This window comes from Cicer arietinum, chromosome 3 (assembly GCF_000331145.2).
Source record: "Cicer arietinum cultivar CDC Frontier isolate Library 1 chromosome 3, Cicar.CDCFrontier_v2.0, whole genome shotgun sequence".
Lineage (NCBI taxonomy): Eukaryota > Viridiplantae > Streptophyta > Magnoliopsida > Fabales > Fabaceae > Cicer > Cicer arietinum.
In genome coordinates, this window is record NC_021162.2 from 60,294,543 (window position 1) to 60,302,206 (window position 7,664).

Genomic DNA, 7,664 nt, shown 5'->3' on the forward strand with positions numbered 1-7,664 from the left:
ACTTTTAAAAGAATATTTTTCCATACGAAAGAATTGTGTGTGACATACGCTTCATGTGCTTTATTTAAAATATAAATTGTCGGCAAACACAAAAAGGAACCATTTCATTTAAAAAAAAAAAAAAATCCTCAAACATATATTAAGAGTAAAATAATAGCATCTCGAAGGAGGAAGTTTTTTATAAAATTATTTGTAGGCAATGCACACCGATCACTACAATAAAACTTATATATATTTGTGGAACATTATCCACGTATCTCAACTCATCTTATGGTAAATTATTTAATATCTATAAAATAAAAAGTGAGTAAATTTATTTTTAAATAAATTGATTTTTTTTAATTACAATAAACGGTTATTGTGTAAGTAAAATTAAAAAAATTTATTAGTAAAATTAAAAAAAAATGCAACTCAATCTTGAGTTGTCCAAATTTGTTTATATGTTGTTTACCACACAATCTCTGTAGGTAAATGAAGATAATAGTTTAAATCTTTCATCAGATTGTTTATAGATAAAGTGAAAATAAAATTTTGTTTAATACTATCCTTTTTTGTTGAGAGGTTTTTTTGTTGAGTTAAAAACTCATCATTTTCACTTTACTAAAAAATAATTAAATCATTCTCACTTCATTAAAAATAATAACTTATTTTTACTTATCTCTATTCAACCCTAAACTAGAAATCCTTCTTCTTCTTCCAACCCCTCCAACCCAGATTTCACGTTGTCGCCACTCAGACCTCTCTGACCACCATTTCAACGTCTCATTCGCAAGTTCTCTCGTTCTCTCTCTTTCGTTCTGTCGTTCGCTCTCTATTCTTTCTCGTTCATTCTCTATTTGCTTTCGTTCTCTCGTTTGCTCTCTCTAATTTGTTCTATTTTCATGATTATTTGTTGAGTAAGTGAAGGAAGAAATGGTTTATCAATTGATTTGTAAATTCTAACTATTTCTCTCACTTTGTTTTTTCATAGCTCATTGAAATCTCTAACATCTTAAATCCATTGTTTCACAGGTAAGAATTTGAAAATCCATAACTCTTGTAGTTTAATCATTTTTGTGTAATTGAAACAAATAAAAAATGAATGATTGTGGATTTTTTTCAATATCAAAGCTGAATATTTTTGACAATTTATTGGTGAATTAGTGGTTTGGTTTGCTGGAATTAGTGGTAATTAATGAATGACTATGAAATTAAATTAGTGACCATGAATTGAAATTAGTGGTGAATTGAAATGAATGACTATGTGTCATTTTTTTCAATATTAATGTTTGACAAATTAGTAGTGAATTAGTGTTTAGTTTGCAAGTCAACTGTCCGATTTTGTTGATTACTTGAAGAAACAATATTTAAAAGTATTTCTATTTAATGTTTTGCTTAGCTTTTTAGCTTTTGTTCATATCAAATAGTAAAAAAAAAAAAGGTATTCCATCGCAATCTTATTGTTTTTGAATTAACTACAAATCCATGTCTATGGGTAATCTGTGAGTAATTTTACATTATCTACGGAATTGACGTAGGTAAAGACAAAATTTGTTGTGGATAACAATAATTTTTCTTGTAGTGAAAAAAAAAATGTTACTAAAGAAATTGGTATATTAAATTAAATTTTATTAATTAAAGTCAATAAAAATCAAATTACAATTTATTGGAGTTAATTAACCAATCATATATCATAACATATTGGAATTAAATTATGTCAATTAAACAATCATATTACCACATATCGGAGAAAAATAAATCGATAGCCCAATAATATAATAAATCAATTATTCAATTTCAATAAATTTTGTTGTATATAAATAAATGTATAGTGTGTTATATTAAACCTAAATTCTAATTTTGCTGGTTGATTGTATTAGCAACTCTGAATTTTTTTTGTCACAAAATTTGATGATATTTATGTTAGTATTTTGAGTGAAAATGGGAACATTTTAGTTATAGTGGTTCATTTGTGGTTTATAAGAGACATTAACGATAATAAATTTATCTTCTCTATGAAGATGGTTTTGATGGATAAAAATGTTAGATTATATTTATTTTATTTGGTTATCACTACTAGAAAAACTGATTTTAGCGTTGGTGAAAAGTCCATGCTAATAAGGCAAAATTTGATGCTAACGTTGATTTAGCGTCTAATTAGAGTTGATGTCAGACCTAGACTAAAACGATCGAAGCTAATACATAGCATAGCGTTAGTCAAATACCATTTGACGCAAATATAGCGTCAGTTAGACCTCTCTTAGCTGACGCTACCAGCAAAATAGAATACCCGACGCTAATTTATATTCGTTGACATTTGAAAAAATTCTATTGCGTCAGAGGGTCGTCGCTATAGTCAACAAATTAGTTAGCGTCGGTATAGTCGACGCTACGGTCAAGTGGACAATTAAACAAAAATCAACTTTTTTTTAATAATATAGCGTCGGTCAGGCCGACGCTACAGTCAACAATTGAAAAGTAAACAACAAAGAACAAATCAAATCAATGTAGTTAAATATGCCACCACAAGCATATCTCGAGCTATGATTAACACAAATACCACATGATCTCATATTTCCTCCATGGCAGTGTAAAACTGAATTAAACAGACACATATTCCTACCAACGGTGATTCAAATATATAATCCAAGGGAATCCATGATAAGAAAGCGTGTAATGTAGACAATGTTGCACGGACAAGCTTAGTTCTTTAGGAAACTAATAACACGTATAGACATAACTCATGTATGAGCTGAAATTCACTGCAAACAACCATGTGTAACACTTAGTAACATACATGCATTCCATAGAGAGTAAGTGTAGACAGATTACAGAAAATAATTAAACTGTTGACTAACTAATGACTCTAAAATCAGAATCGGTAAGAGAATCAATAATTGAAATCTATCACTTAGATATTGGTTTATGCTATATAGAACCGCAAGGGAGGTATTAAATTTTTATTTTATTTTTTTATTTTCAATTGTAATAGAACATAGCTAATAATGTTTTCACTTAACATTTTTTTAGGATGATTGTCCTTACACATATATAAATTTAAAATCGAACTGAAAGAAGACCAGATGTGCTCCATTTCTAAGACATTGTTTTTTGAAAATGCTTATTTTATTTTATTTTTTACTTTTTTTTTTAATTTTTATTTTTTGGTATTTTTTATTTGCTCGTATATTTTTTTCATATACATAATTTTTCATTTAAAGTCGAGTGAGAAATCGAAAAACATATTCTACTATTTTAATATTTCTAGCCGTTTTGAAAGACTATTTTTTATTCATGTGTTTTTATTATTACTAGGAGTGAATTTATTTCTTAAATAGTGTGTGGTGTTGTTTTTATCTCTATAGGTAGTAACCATATCTAAAGAGTGTAATGAGTTAAACTTGTAATGGTGGTTGCAAAGTCATCTCTCATTGAGCGATGAAGCTAGTTTTGATTAGAAGTTTCCTTCGATATGTTTATTTTTTTAGGACAATGTAAAATGTTTAATAATTGTTCTTTGTTTTATTTTTTTTCAAAAACATGAGACATATTTTTTTAGTCAAATAAAAATGTGACTTATTTTTTAAATTTTTTTCTTCGTTGTGTTTCCTACACATCGTTATTCGTATCTCTATGTTTTAACAATTAATGTTTTCAAATCATTTTTATTTGCATTATTTTTACCATATTTTTTTACGTAAATTATATATCTCTACCACCTAATAAAGGAAATGAGTTGCAATCAATACTATATAAAAACTGAGTAAACAAATTGCTATCTAAATAAGAAACATAATAAAGATAAAAAAAGAGTGTATAATCTGTTTTAGTGTTTTAACCTATTATAAATGATAATGCTTTGTAAAATATTTATTCTAACTATTAATTCACATGCATAATAGATGTAAAAATATTGTGTGAAGTCAACTTATATATATTTTAATACCATTTAATAATAATGCATTGTGAATTAAAATTTATATAACATTAAATTTTAAATTTAATATATATATAACGAACAACCTATCGAGTAAAACGGACGGATACCTATACTATAATTTACGTTGATTCTCAAAAACTTTATTCACAAATCACTACATGTACGTCACTTTTACATACAATGAGTAACAATATTACAAAATCTTACAATTAAATGCTTCATTAAATTAAATAATTTTTTTTAATACTTGTCAAATTCTCTAACATTTTAAATTTAACCCAACAAATCAAATCAAATCACATAATTGTCCAAAGAGATAATTCATGCACATTCAACAAAATTCCAAGTTACATGTTAACATCCTATAAGACAACATTCCTATGATTGCATAATGGTGCCTTCTTCTTTTTTTACAATTACAATATTTAATTTTTTTTTTGGACATATTAACTACAATGTTTCTTAAAAGGTTAAATATTAGAGTTTTTATATATCAGATCAATTTTGTATCCAATCAACTAAATTAATATGATGCATAAAAAAGTGACACTATGGTGCAATAGAATGCATGTGTAAAAAAAATCTACAGTCGTCGGTGTATATAAATTAAATTAAATTTTATAAAACTTAATATTTAGGATTAATTCTAAATCTACATGCTAAACTTTTTTGGGGTCATTATCTGCCATTTAATCTATTTGACTAAAATATTATAGCTATTAATTAGTGAATGATACATCAATAACTCACAAATAAATAAAATCAATATTCAATAGAATATAAATTAGTAAATAAATTTTAGTGAATAAAAATTAATTTAATAATAATAAATATAAAATATATTAGATTAATAAATTTAAAATTACAAAATTCAAAATATTTTAATAATTAATAATATAATATAATTAACTAATTAAATAGTCTATCTTCTATTTGCTATCAACTATAAGCCATTAGAAACTTATTTTAACAAAAAAGAGCCCAAAGCTATGTGTTGATGTTGTGTTAAGAAAAACAAAGAAAGGAAATAATAATGTTTTAATGGACTAATATATATATATATATATATATATATATATATATATATATTCTTTATTTTACATAATATTTACTTTTGGTCTTTCGTTTTAATCATTTGTATTTTATTTAATATTCATTTTAATCCTTTATATTTTGCAAGATGACACAAGTTTGTCATTTTATTAAGGACTAAAATGAATATTAGACAAAAACGAATGCAAAAATAAATGACCAAAATGAGTATTAGATAAAAGGTAAAGGATAAAATATATAAGGAATCATTTTTATGAAAGGAAATTAAATAATGATATCTTGACAAAGTAAGGTTAAAAAAAAAAAGATAGCCATAACCATTGATTACATGAATAACTCTTACTTGAGTTACTCCACTTAAAAACCTTTTATAAATATCAAATTCCATCAATCCAATCATTAAATTAATAATTTTTATTGCGCAGAACAAACATATTACTTGTTTTATATAAAATTTTAATACTATTTGATACTTTATCAAATAAGTTCATTGCAAAACACGATAAACTTTTTAAAATACAACTAAAATATTGACTATAAGATCCTATAGATACATATCTAATTTTTGTAATTTTTTGTTTGCATAATTGTTAAGATAACATAAAAATATGATGAGTGCTAGCAGTACACCCTCTAACGCACACTTTGTAACACCTTTTATTTGATCGATTAAAATTTACACATATCCCCCTAAATTATGTGAGTCTCATATGAATTTAGTGGAACCTATGTGAATTTTAATCAAATAAAAAAATGTATTAAAAAATATGTGTTAAAAAATATGTTGCTAGCATTATTCATAGAGACAATGAACGATTGATTTGATAAAATTTAATCTCTACAAAAAGTTATTAAGTAGAATAATTCAAATAAGAGTTACTTACGAAGATAACATATCTCACCCTTATATTAATACTAAATAATTTATTAGTAGACATTTAATAAACAATAGTTTGAATTTATCCATTAAAATAATATTATTATCATTCAATATTGTTTAGGTCTTTTTTCACACTAGAATATTATTTAGGTTTTTGAATTTGAACTTTAATCCTCTGACAATAAACATTAAATCTTTTATCCAAGTAATGTTTTGGAGATATTAAATATATATTTTTTTAAATCTAATTGATCATACTATAACTGTAATAATGTTGACTTCTTTAAATGTTTTATAAATAATAAAACTACTTTTACAATAATGTTTTTATCTTCTTTATTACTTATGTAAATTCTGTATAATAGATGTATATCTATTTTTATAATTTTATCCAAGTTTTTTCACAAAAACTTACCGTACGTAGCACGGATCTCACACTAATTTTGATATAATTTAACATATTTTTAACATTATATGTCTTATTTGAAATATATTTTTGTCTCAAAATATTTATCATTTTATAACACAACATTTATTATTTTATCCAATGTTACTCTTATTTATTAAAATAATTGTAAGTTATTGTGATCAAATAATAAATAAAGTAAAATGAGATTTTAGTCCAAACATATTATTTTATATCAAAAATTGATACAAGTAATCACTTTTTAAGAAGTATGTACTTTGTAAATGAAATACATAATATATTAGATTTTATATTGGATCTATCTCATTCTTATAAAATAGATTTATAAAATGAGGAGTGTCGGTGTGTATATAAATGATGGATGGTCCCATCGAGTAGAATCTGATACCATATTAAGTTTTATATTTAATTTAATTCATTCTTATAAAAACAACTTATAAAGTAAAGAGTATCACTATTTATTATTGAATTTTATATTTTATCAATTTAAGACTTAAGTTTTTCTCAATATAATAGAAGACATAAAATATTGCATTCTTTTGACAAAATCTTATCGCCACAACAAAATTTATTGATAGTCCATGCAATATTTACTAGGACATTCTCTTCTAAAAAAATTTCAAAAGTTAATTGTTATACGTTTACTTTTTAAGATTTTTGTTTTTGTATGATGTATAGATTATTATAATTAACTCACACAACTAAATTAATATAATGTATAAATAACTATAATTAACTCACACAACTATTTTCATATTCAAATAAAAAACAAAACTTCTAATCTAACAATATTAGAGTTAAATTAGAACTCAAGAACATAATCGTCTTATTAACTAAGAGCTTTTTAAGGTTTTGTCTTACTTATTGAAAGTTTTCAAGATGTGTCATTTTTAAAAGTTGTATAAGTTTGGTATAAAATATATACTTATGTAAACCGTTTGATTATAGTAAAAAAAGATCATAGTTATTATTTTCATGGTGACCTAATATAGATATTTGTACTCACATATTTATCAACTTTAAGTTCTACGCCTTTAGTAGTGTCATTGAGTTGGTATAAAATTATGTATTAGGTCTTTTTGATCAGCTTATGCGTTAGGTTTGTATTAATTCAATAACTTTTACATATTTTTTTACACGTAACAATTAGTTAAATAAAATCAAACATATAAATGATTGGTCAAATAAAACAGCCAAAATTTGACTATCCTCCCAAACTTTAAATTTTGCAAAACCAACTATGATGGAAATGTTATTCATAATCATCTTTACTTATATGTTGGTCCTCTTTTATTGCCCCAAAAGAAATTCCCATCATCTTCCACTACAAAAAAATTGACCTTTCGTGACACGCAAAATATTTCACTAAAAGTTAAAAACCGTAG